At 37.3% G+C, this 13,437-nt stretch overlaps 1 protein-coding gene across 2 annotated transcripts in view; it reads right to left on the bottom strand.

Moving 5' to 3' along the window:
- Positions 1-13,437, bottom strand: part of macrod2 (mono-ADP ribosylhydrolase 2) — a 631,164-nt gene that overhangs the window by 276,223 nt on the left and 341,504 nt on the right. The window lies entirely within an intron of this gene.

The following is a 13,437-nucleotide window of genomic DNA, read 5'->3' on the forward strand; positions in this document are numbered from 1 at the left end:
TTAAATGAATGTACACTTAAATTGCACTAAATGTACTTGAAGTTCTTGGTTCCATTTTATCACAATTTATTATATTAAAATATATTGCAAATAGCTTAAAATTTATCTTGAGCATATCTTGATATACAATCAATATACAAAGTTGTTTCAAAATAATAAATGTAATATGCATTTAGTATAGTATCATTTAAATATATTAAGTATGTCCAAGAAAGCACAATTTAAATATATTTCATTTTCACCAAGGTATCTGTCCATCTGTCTGTCCATCCATCCATCCATCCATCATGAATTCATTGAAAGATACAGCAAAATAGATTTTGTTTGCATAAATAACTGGGTACCTGTGCACTTCTATGCACTTTTTAGCTATTGCATTAGAAAGTATTGTACAACAATGCCCTAAATGGCCCTTTCCTTGTGTAAATTTACCATTGTAACCATAGCCACGGCCAAAAATACCACATTACCACAGATTTATTGCATTATTTTGGCGGAAACTGCACCATCATGAATCACAAAGGTCCCATTTTGTATTTGATAGATCATGATCTTGCGGGCCGGCTCGAAAATCATTATGAATAATAAGAGTTGCAGCCGCACAAAAATGCTAGCACGCCTGTTTATGAAGATACATTCATTAGAACCCAATAGGGAGTAGCTTGGAAAAATCCTGAGAAATATAACATCATATAACACATGAGAATACATTCTAATCCACTGTGCTTGGATTAGAGGCACAAAATAGAGATCCAGACACAAACAGAGACCAATGTTTACCATTGCCCAAGGTTATACGAGGGCCAAAGCTTCAGCTGGAACCTGGCAGCACCATTCTTCAGTCAGATTCCCAGAATGCTCATTCAAAAGGTCACTCATTTACCATGCTCACAAGAATAGAGCTCTCAGCACTGTGCCTAAACCATTTTATTGACGACTGGAGAACCACTGCCATCTCCTCTCAGGGTTAAACATTAAAAAGAACGCTTTGCTGACACTTAAAGAGCCTTTGTTACTGAGGGAAGCTTATGGGGCTAATTTAACAGTGCTCAGGTAGCTTTGCGGTGTCACTTGCCGTGGTATATAATTCATGACCTCTGTTGGAGTCGAGTCCAAACGCTAATTAGCCTCTTATCACTGTTACAACACTGGGACAATGGCAGCCATTTTAGTTCCACTCAGAGAAGTGCTTCTTGTGTATCGAGCCAGGATTTTCTCTGAATAGAAGGCCATTAGCAGTGAAGCTGTAGACATAAGACACAAATCAACTAAGCTGACATCCAGACATGCATCTCTGGATAGTAACGAATAAATGCTGGACCTGGAGGCAGACCTTGTTAATGACAAGATGTCTGAGAAACACGGTAGAGTTTGAATGAATCCAACAAAGCCTGACTGGACAGAGAAAGACAATGTGCTGGTAGGCTTTTTAGTGTGGGTATTTACAGTGGTCCCAAATAAGTATTTGGACACTTTAAGATGCTTAAACAAATGTATGAAAGTAATTGCATTCGAAAACACAATAACAAACTAAGTGCCATCTGCAAGCATATAATGGTAAACCTGCAAAAAAAAAAAAAAAAAAAAAATGTCTTAGTCATAAACTTAACTTTTCTTGGCCAGCTGGTCCAAAAAAACAAATTTGACAATACTTTTCATTTTAAACAATATATATTTATTACAAACCAACAGAAGCAGTGAGTGCCTTGGAGTATTTCATTTTCATAAAATATATTTGATTTATCTTGTCAAACCTGATTCATTTCCTTTTGTGTGTTGTTTTGCTCAAAAGGTGTGATTAAGGAAACCTTTCTTTAAAAATAAATGTGACTTTGAAATGTTACATATTTTTAAAGTAATAAATTACTGTATTCATTATAATTCTAAAATGTATATAATTGTATTTTATTTTAGTACATTTTCTATAATTATTTTAAATTATTATTTTAATGAATTGATGCATGTTTAACCTCTTAACATTTAGTGACAGTGTCGCCAACTCTCACTCAAAATCAACTGCTCTGTCACTGCAAATGGACATCAGTGGGAAAGGAATGGGTAAGCTCATGTTTTTGAGTCTTGCATCTAACACTCCAAAATGCGGTTTTATATTGTAAAGATGAATCTTTTAAATTAACACAAACACTCTCCTGCAGGGTAATATATGTCATCTTGAAAGAACGTTACTTTTGTAAGGACAGCTAGAACATCTTCCCTGCAGCTTCTCTATTATCAGCTCTGGCAGTATGAACCTGAATACCATCCTGTCTGTGACAGGGACAAAATAGAAACTTGAAAATTAGAGGAATATGTGACTCAGCAAATCTGTTGACATGTTGCTTCTCCAATGTATATCATCTCTGTACAGAATCAATTTTGCCGCAGATCAGGTTTGGAGGAGTAGAAGAAGGGCTGGTTGGCCGCGGAACATTCCGCCTGTCATCCGCTCAAAGATTTAAGCCTTAAAAAGTGGTGGTATTGTCAGCGGTGATGGCTATGAGCCAAATGCTTACTTAATCCTGACAGTAAGATGCTGTCATGCTGTCTAAGAGAATACAGAATGCTCGCCACTGATTTGAAGCACAGTTGGTATACGATTGAGGACATCATCTAAAGAATAACTCTAAATTAGTGTGTGCAATCTGTTGCTTTTCAACATTAACAAATATGACATAATATAATCCAACTTGATTAACATACTAGATGTGGAAATTATAAAGCCTGGTAAACTAAGTAAAACTAGGCGTTAACTGGCTGAGTGAATAATTAGACTAAGTCTAACCTAGAATCTAATTAACATGTTGGCAACCTAAATAGGTTTCAGTCTTGTTATTTGAACGACTTGTTCTTTAGTGTGGACATATTTCACATTCTGACAGCAAAATTAAATATTGGATACTTTTCCTTCACTTGCTTTACCCTTTTTAATCAAAGTAAAAGATAAGGTAGAATAAAAAGCAGCAATACTTAAATGTGTTGCTCCATCTGAGCAACAAGATGAAACACCCATTATGATAAGGTTTATGTTAAACTGTGAAATAATGCTTTACTGACAGCAAATCTTTGTTTAATGCACACAACAATCTTAACATCATGCTTCAATGAAGCCTGAAAGAAGATATATTGCTTTCAAAATTGAGTCATTCGATAAAGGTACTCAAACCTTCTGTCACAATATTAGCGAGCAGAAAAAAGACACTGAATGCAAAAATGAATCATAAGATATCCAAAACACTGTTAGCCACTGTCAAAACATAAGATAACAGCTCCTGGTTTGAATTCTCTGGATTTTTAAGACACAATGGACAAGGCTACAAAAATCGTGTCTACAAATTCTATGCATGTGAATCTAAAACACAAACAGATGGTGTCTTTTCAGTGAATCGATCGCAGCGCCGTCTCGGAAAAACTTGAATGTGTTTACCATGCATCTTCATTTTATTGTGAAAAACTGTTTTATTACCAGTAAAATCTTTTGCAGAGAGCAAACCAAACAGCTTTCTTTTGCAGATATTTGCAGTTTTATCTTAATCTTCCACTTCTGACAGAATCGCTGAAAGGAGAAAGCAAGAAAGCTTCCACTTATTGTGAGCTCAACTTATTGTGTTCAAGGACACTGAACAAATGTATTTCCTCAGCTTCCTTTAAGGCATATGTAGTATACAGTATCAGTTACAGCCATTTTGTGACCCTTAAGCTACTATCCCTATATAGGGCTCAGATGAGCACATCTGCACTTTAAAAGAGTAATCGACTGGATCTGTTATAAAAATAGCCATTTAACTGAAAATACTAAAGCAGCTGTTGATTTCTGGGTAGGTGACTGAGCCTCATTTGAACTTTACTGAAGTTCTATCAGTGATGTCCGTTAGTCTACTCCAGTCACCATTAGGCTAGGAGGCAAACTATGTACTTGCTGGGCCTTTAGGTCAATAATAAAAATCTGCTAGACAATAAAAAAAAACTAGTAATCCTGAAAACCTTGATTAGCTTATTCAGGTGTGTTTGATTAGGGTTGGAGCAAAACTCGAGGGCTTTCCAACAGAATTGAGAACCCCTGATGTAAAGCCTTGTGATTTCCATGATGAAAATGCAGACAGATTCACATAATCCATTATGACAAATGGAACTTACTGTATAAAGCGGCACATCACAGAATATTTTAATGAATACATCAAGGGTAGGGCTGTCCACTGTATCAAATCACAATATGGACAAGTGTCTGTCAGTATTAAAGCTCAAAAAGACTGCTATTGAAATCTGAAGTCTGAATGTTCTGCGCTTTCATGCTCTGTGTGAACGAGCGTCACAGTCTTTTGGTGTTTACAGGATCTGCCGTCTCACTATATGAAGACATGAACACATGAACTTCATCTGCAGAGCTGCAGAGTCACTCCACAAGCATTTCAGTTTAATTTGCTAAAACTATCACCATATCATATACACACAGAAACACAAAGGTCTTCATTACAAACTGCCAAAATAAAAGTTTGGTCTAACTTGAAATTATGAAATAAATATATATACACACACACACACACACACACACACACATATATATATATATATATATATATATATATATATATATATAGATAGATAGATAGATAGATAGAGAGAGAGAGAGAGAGAGAGAGAGAGAGAGAGAGAGAGAGAGAGAGAGAGAGAGAGAGAGAGAGAGAGAGAGAGAGAGAGAGAAATAAAAACAAATATACAAATATAATACAATACAATACAATTGCACAGGAGAATGTACTTCTTTAAGTAATAATAATAATAATACAATTTATTTTAAGGACTTAAGTTTTAATTTAAGACAGGTTTTGATTTAAACCGTAAACTTGCCAAAAATAAAAGGAAATTAATACATTTACATTTGATTACATTTTAAATGTTAACAAAATTATTCGTTTTAAAAACTGAATTGATTACCTCCATTTTTGAAGTAAATTTGTGTGTGTATTATATATATATATATATATATATATATATATATATATATATATATATATATATATATAAAATATGACAGTTTTCCTGACAGTTAACATTTATAATTATCAAATATTAAAAAGAAAAAAATAATACCATGATATACCATGAAACCGCTAGAATCTTACAAAAATATGGTCACAACATATTAACAAGGTGTTACGGGGTAAAACATTGTATGATCAATCATAATATGCTACCTTTTAAGCATGACTGTCATGTAGAGCGGATCGTTTTTCCACTTGAATAAGCATAATGAAGATTTACTCTTTTGAATTCAAATGTTTTCAATGAGCAGTTTCTCATGTTTGGTATATACTACCGTTCAAAAGTTTGGGATCTGTAAGATTTTAAATGTGTTTTTTTTTTTTTAAGGAAGTCTCTTATGCTCACCAAAGTTGCCTTTATTTTATCCAAAATACAGCAAAAAAAGTAATATTGTAAAATATGATTACAATTTAAAATAACTGTTTTCTATTTGAAAATATTTTAAAATGTAATGTATTCATGTGATGTAAAGCTGAATTTTCAGCATCATTACTCAAGTCTTCAGTGTCACATAATCCTTCAGAAATCATTATACTATACTGATTTGCTGCTCAAGAAACATTTATTATTATTGTATCAATGTTGAAAACAGTTCAGAAACAGTTCTTTGATGAATACAAAGTTCAAAAGAACAGCATTTATCTGAAATATAAAGCAACATTATACTGTAAAGGTTTTTACTGTCACTTTTGATCAATTTAAACTTTTATACCAAACTTTTGAATGGTAGTATATAATGTTACAAAAGCTTTCTATTTTAGATAAATGCTGTTCTTCTGAACTTTCTATTCATCAAAGAATCCTGAAAAAAGTAGAATGACATTGACACAATTTTCAACATTGATAATAATAAGAATTTTTTCTTGAGCAGCAAATCAGCATATTAGAATGATTTCTAAAGACTGGAGTAATGAAGCTGAAAATTCAGCTTTTCATCACAGGAATAAATTACATTTTAGAATATATTAAAATAGAAAAGTTATTTTAAATTGTAATACCTGAAATATTTCATAATATTGCTGTTTTACTGTATTCTGATAATAAAAAAATGCAGCCTTAGTGAACATAAGAGACTTCTTTTAAAAACATTAAAAAATATTACCGATCCCAAACTTTTGAAGGGTAGTGTATAAATTAAAAGTCCTCCTGCACTGCAAAAAGCACACACGCCTCTCCTTTCCCTTACACCTAATAAAAATAGCACAAAAAGACAGACAAATACTAGGTTGTTCTCTGTGGGAAGCAATTACCAAAACAAAGAATATGAGCACAGCGGGAACGTAAGGATCACTGTTGCTTAGAAACAAGCTTTTGCAAAACAGATATCAGATTAAGAGGCAGCTGGGTAAGTCCTGCTTAAAACGCTCTCGGCGGCGCCCTCCTCGTACTCGTGTTGAATCGGGGAATTAGGCGACTGAGGCTGCTCGGTGCAGATGTGCCAAACGCTGTTTCTTTCTTCTTCTAACTGCCCAGCATGAGTCCTCATAAACCCAGTGCTCGGTACACATCCCTTTCCATCCCGGGGTCTCATTGCAGCGCAATCCTATTGACATCGCAATTACAGACTCTCCTGAGCTAGGTGGGCCCTTTTCACGGCATGCCTGAAACATATGCTCGTCTTGTGAGAGCGAGAGAAAGAAACCAGCTCTTAACATGAGAAGACCCCACGGTCCAATGAAGTGGATGATCCGTGGGCAATGGAGTATGTATTTATCCTTAATCAGCACACAATGGAAAATAAGCCACATTTGTATCACTCCTAACTCCTCATAAGCCCAAGTCAAGTTGAAAATGGCATACAAGTTTATACCGTAGGAACAGGCTGCCGACAAGCCAAAAGCTACACATTTCAAATGAAAGGTCATGTTTTCTAAAGTAGAAGCACAATGGAAAAATCCATTTCCCTACAAATGAGTCATTAACATTTGGGTGGTTTTACGCTCCACTTCCCCTGGACCGCACCGTGCTTACGACCAAGAAATTGATCTTAATCCATCTCTGAATGGAGAATCTCCATCAGTACGGCAGATTACATTAGTTAAATGTATTCTAATATCGCAAGAAATCCAGACAATAACCCAGAGAACTGACCATGCAATGAACTCAGAGGTGGGGACATTTATCACCGGTAATTACTAATGACCCTGAGATTAACCTTTCTTATACTACACAAGATTCAGGTAATGATCATTTTACAAGGTTTTCTGGTCAAGGTGTTACAGGGTAAAGCATTGTATGATCAATCATAATATGCTACCTTTTAAGCATGACTGTCATGTAGAGCGGATCGTTTTTCCACTTGAATAAGCATAATGAAGATTTACTCTTTTGAATTCAAATGTTTTCAATGAGCAGTTTCTCATCTAAGTACCATCAATGGGCAAATACCAGTGACATTCCTATTATTCAGTACATTTTCATGTCCTCATCATACTGTATAGTATGTCTCAATTGGAGAAAATATTAAACTCCCAATCATATTAGTTGTCTTTTATCACAATATCTAGTTAAGTGAACAATTTTGTCATGTTCCAAGGTGCTATGAAATTAACATATTTTTAAGAAATGCATAATTAACAATAAATATATGTATTTTATTATCATTATATACATTTATTATATAATGAATAATAAACAAAGCTTTTAAGCATTATTAAAGTTTTTTGGCTGAGCTTGAACAAATTTTATTTTTGAAAGTATGGATTACCTTTTACAGAAACAGTTCTTTAAAAAAACACAAGCAATGTATATTCATTTTTAAAAGTAAAAGTTCTAAAGGTACTGCAAAATAGGAATGACCCACCATAATCTCACATTGAGTGTTAAAGGTGCATGGCTACACAGATTTCCACCGTAAATATTAGAAGCCTCCTGTTACTGATGTCAGCTGATGAATTTGACATTACCAGTATGGTGAGCGAGCCCAGCAGAGCATTTATCGATCAGGGGTTAGAGAAACAGAGCAGAGCAATGCATGCACTTTGCTAATAGGCCTTTACTTATTCATGTTGAAAAGCAGGAGGGTGGAGGCAGCGAATCTGACAAGCACAGCACAACAGACGTAAACATGAAGTAAAATGCCTAGGGAGGCTACTGACGCCATTATTCAAGTCTAAAGAAAATAAAATATGGTTAATATGGCTATTAGACAGCATGATTATTGCACAGGTGTGCCTTAGGCTGGCCACAATAAAAGGCCACTCTAAAATGTGCAGTTTTATCACACAGCACAATGCCACCGATGTCGCAGGTTTTGAGGGAGCGTGCAATTGGCATGCTGACTGGAGGAATGTCAACCAGAGTTGCCCTTGAATTGAATGTTAATTTCTCTACCATAAGCCGTCTCCAAAGGCATTTCAGAGAATTTGGCAATACATCCAAACGGCCTCACAACCGCAGACCATGTGTAACCACACCAGCCCAGGACCTCCACATCCAACATCTTCACCTCCAAGATCATCTGAGACCAGTATCCCGGACAGTTTTTATGAATTTATGCACAAACTGTCAGAAACCGTCTCAGGGAAGCTCATCTGCATGCTCGTCGTCCTCATCAGGGTCTTGACCTGACTGCAGTTTGTAACCGACTTGAGTAGGCAAATGCTCACATATGATGGCATCTGGCACTTTGGAGAGGTGTTCTCTTCACGGATGAATCCCGGTTTTCACTGTACAGTGCAGATGGCAGACAGCGTGTATGGTGCTGGTGGGTGAGCGGTTTACTGATGTCAACATTGTGGATCTTGTGGCCCATGGGGGGTTATGGTATGAGCAGACGTATGTTATGGACAACAAACACAGGTGCATTTTATTGATGGCATTGTGAATGCACAGAGATACCGTGACGAGATCCTGAGGCCCATTGTTGTGCAATTCATCCACGACCATCATGTTACAGCATGATAATGCACGGCCCCATGTTGCAAGGATCTGTACACAATTCCTGGAAGCTGAAAACATACCAGTTCTTGCATGGCCAGCATACTCACCAGACATGTCACACATTGAGCATGTTTGGGATGCTCTGGATCGGCGTATACAACAGCGTGTTCCAGGTCCTGCCAATATCCAGCAACTTCGCACAGCCGTTGTAGAGGAGTGGACCAACATTCCACAGGCCACAGGCGAAGGAGATGTGTTGCATTGCGTGAGGCAAATGGTGGTCACACCAGATACTGACTGGTTTTCAGACATACCACCCCTAACCCCCCCCCCCCCCCCTCAATACAATTGACGGAGATATATATATATATATATATATATATATATATATATATATATATATATATATATATAATATATATGGAGGTTAACGATGGAGGTTAAATTGTACTGAACTCGAAACATTCCATTAAAGGACAGAAAGCAGTGTTTTTTTTTAAATGCGATACTCCCCTTTAAGAACAAGATCTGTAACACACCTGGCCTCACCCCTTAAGGATTCTGACTAATAATACCCTATTTGGATCACGTTTAATAAGTTTAGGTGTTTCCTGTGAGTGTAGTGACTGTGGGGTGAAATATAAGACCGAATGTTGAGCAGGAAAGTTAAGACAGCGGAGTCCGAAATACTCCCTGAAATCATTACAACAATCCCAGATGTATACAGAAACACATCTGAGAAAGACTGCAGTATTAACTTCTGAGAACTCATTTAAACTGACCATAACATCCTCTGGCACTTTTTCCTCAGACATTTGGTGAGAGGGATATCTTCTTCAGACAACTCCATCCATACACGGACATGCTCTCATCTACAGCTTTCAAACAGATGCACTCCAGATTGGTGTTGATCTCCTCCAATTTTGTCCTGTCTCTAAAGAAATTAATAATACTTTTTTAAAAATATGTTTTTACTCGACAGAAGATTAAGACAGTCATATCAGCAACCTAATAAAGCTGCTTAATTTAACATGGAGTGGATAATTGATGGTAAAGAATACAATAAAAGGGGGGGGGGGGGGGGCATTAAAGATCAAAAAGGCCACTGGGTCTTTTAACTGAAAGGCGGGACTTCCAATCCCACAGGTGCCAAACTAAGTATTACAATACAACCAAGTGGTTCGTCTCCTCCCCTTATAGTGTTACTAGGGGAAAGGAATCTGCCAACATGTGCGTGAAAGTACCACAGCTGCAGTGAGGATTGTAGCGAGCAAAGCGAAAAAAATGCAACAATGAGAGGAAAGCAATCCTTTCTAACATGGTGACATATGTTAGACTGGTAAAATGACTAGACAATTTGCCCATGAATAGAGTCATGCTGACCAGTACATCCTCATCGGATCAAAAGCAAAGGCCAAGCAACAGGATACCCCCTTCTGACTCCTGACATGGCCAGAGAAAGGATGACTTCCCCTGTCCATACCACCCCTATTGTCCTGCTCCATGAGGTCAAAGAGGAACAACTGAACGGCAGGGATGAGTAATCAATAACCTCTCACTTCTCCTGCAGCCATGCACTGCTTCCACCATAAGGCTTCCATCTTGTCTCTCAATGATGACCTCTTAGGAGACCATTGTTATTGTAAAATTACAACCGCTGAACCCACCTACTGGGTCCACTGGGACGATCAGTAATGTAGATTTGTCCATAGAGGAACATTTGCTGTGGACATCCTTCATTGCTTCCAGTAGTTTTAACAGTCAGCAAGAGGAAGATAATGATCTGTGCTCATGTTATTAAACCCATCTGTTTATTTCAAAGAACGTGCCCCATACATCGACCTCTCTCATGCAGGAACAGATAGGACATTGAGAAGAGGAATTAGGCAATACTATTATGACCTCATACAGTAGTAGAGGCAAAGAGGTAGAAAATGTTTATAGATCTTCACTCATCTACGGGTTAATAAAGCCCACATTGAGGGATCAATTATGTCAGTGTAATAGCTTTAGACCAATCTCTTCCATGTGGCTGAGCACATTAAACTGCCTGGAGTTTCCCCTGCAGAGTGACTGATAGGTCGAAGACTCGTGATTGAGTGACCCATGGGAGAAAGCAGCTGAGAACATGGTCTGACATCAGCTCCACTAGATTTGGATCCTCTTCATTGTGGAGGGTGAAAACAACAGTTTAAATTGAGGCAAATCCACTTGGAAAGCTCTAGAAAATCTCTGGCTCACTAAAACACCTTAATTTATCCACAAATCTAGTCACAAGGCACTGTTGAATATTCAGAATTGACAGAAATGTATCTTTTATTTTTCCTTTTCTCAAACTGAGTATAATTTTTGTTCTCATTTGAGAGCTACCAACAACTACCAGCCCCCACAGGAGTCACTACTTCATATTTATTTGAAAGTCAAATATGCAATTGAAAATCAAAAATGAGGTGCAATCAACATGCGTTTCCCCCTTTCACACCTTCCATTATTCTGCTGGAAACAGTATTGGAGATTTTAATTTTGTTGGGAGCATTTGTCTGTGTTATAGTTATACAATGATTGTACGTATTGCAGTCTCATAATTAGAAGAGGACACTTCATACATTCCTAAATAAATAAATAAACAAGTTAGACTTTTTTTATCATATTCCATTAGCTGTAATACATGTGACTTTCGTGAGAGTAAAGGAACTACATTCTGCTTCTCTGCTCTCATCTTTGATGGAGATGTCTCATCCAGATCTCTCCATCTGTCTCTCACACTGGGCACCTTCAGCAGCATGTGATCTCAATGAACTCCAAGCCTGCAGGCATTTCATTAACCACCCGGCAATATCCCCAAATGAACACTGAAAATGAGGAAGCTAATCAAACAGAAAATATACAGTGTGGTCCAGAACTCTGAGACTACATTGAAAATCTGCTTTTATTCTTTCATTTAAACTTAATAAATTATTATAAAAAACGTTTAGAATGTATAGATGTATAGGATTTAAAACAACAATGAAATATATGTATACATTTATTTTATTCCAGTACAAATATTTAAATGAATCAAGGTTTTAAATAAATATATAAATGTAAATATGAATTTAAATCATACTGAAAAAATCTTCAATGAGATGCCTTTTGAAACATTCTCATTGATCAGCAAGATTTGGACAAACCTGTGAAATTGTGGCCCGATTGCTCCTGTCATTAAAGCAAAAAAGGGGGACATACCAAATACTGAGAAAGTCTTAGGGGCTGTTTACACGACACCATTTTCAACTAAAAACGGAAAACTTTTTACGAAAACTTTGTTCGTTTACATGACAACTGTGTTTTGGGGGCCTGAAAACAAACTTTTGAAAATGGGTTTAAAGTGCAAGTTTTTGAAAATTATACAGTGATAATATCCGTGTAAACTACAAAAAAGGGAATTTGTGAAAACGGTGATGTCATGTGCATGCGTATTACATGTTCAGTCTGTAGGTTTCTTTACAAAATGGCATTGCCAACTACTGGCTTGGGAGCATAATACAGCAATTTTAGCCGTTTTTGTGGATCTGTGTGAACTAGGATCATTTTGACAACGTTGCCGTCTGTACCACTGTATATCTATATACATGACTGGATTGCATATTGCATTCTAAACTGCCAGAAGGCAGTGAAGCCACCGGAAGTGTTCGAGCGGCCATCTTACAATCCCCTACCGACAGAGGACATCACTGACTTATAGCCAAAAATTGATGTGTAAATATTAATCGATTGGTATCGATGCATCGATTATACAGCCGACGATTCGATGCATCGACGCGTCCGCAAGAGTATCGATTAATGTGTTTGTTTACCCGCCTGTCTATTTTCAGCATCCGCTCATATGCGTACAAACGATTGTTGTTATGCACTGGGCTAACGTAACTAAACTGCCAGTGTGAATGCACCGTCAGTCACTTAGTCGGCGAATTCCAAGCTAGCAGTTACTAACGTAAACAAACAGGTGCTAACGTGTACAAAAGGCTACTTCAACAGCTTACTTGAAAAGTCTAGGGTGCTTTCACACCAACTCGGAACGGAACGGGCACGGTTCGCATGAAAAATCGCTAATTATATAAACGCTGTCTGTCATGCGGACCCTGGTGCGCACTGGGGTACCAAACCCGAGACTGCCTGGAGGAGGTGCGCTGAGTTCGGTTGCACTCGAACCGTGACGCGAAACGCGTGAATGTGAAAGCATCACGGACTCGGGTGCGCACTTGTTCAGGAAGTAAGTGACCTGCGCATGCTTTTTAGCTGATTATGATGTATTTAGTTAAATAAAACACATGTAAGGGATGATAGTGTTGATAATTTACCTTTGATAAGAGCGAGAGTGAGTCTGCAGTGTATTCGCACACACATAGCGCGTGGACTCAGGGCAACAAATTAATGGAAATCCACTGTCTCCTGCGTTTGCAATCAGCAAAAAGCCAAATGCGACACACAGTAAACCGGTGTTGTTCACTCAGCTGTGCATAATAGCACCAACTA

Source organism: Siphateles boraxobius, unplaced genomic scaffold (genome assembly GCF_051911475.1).
Source record: "Siphateles boraxobius isolate OS27281-9 unplaced genomic scaffold, OSU_SipBor_1 20, whole genome shotgun sequence".
In the NCBI taxonomy this organism is placed as follows: Eukaryota; Metazoa; Chordata; class Actinopteri; order Cypriniformes; family Leuciscidae; genus Siphateles; species Siphateles boraxobius.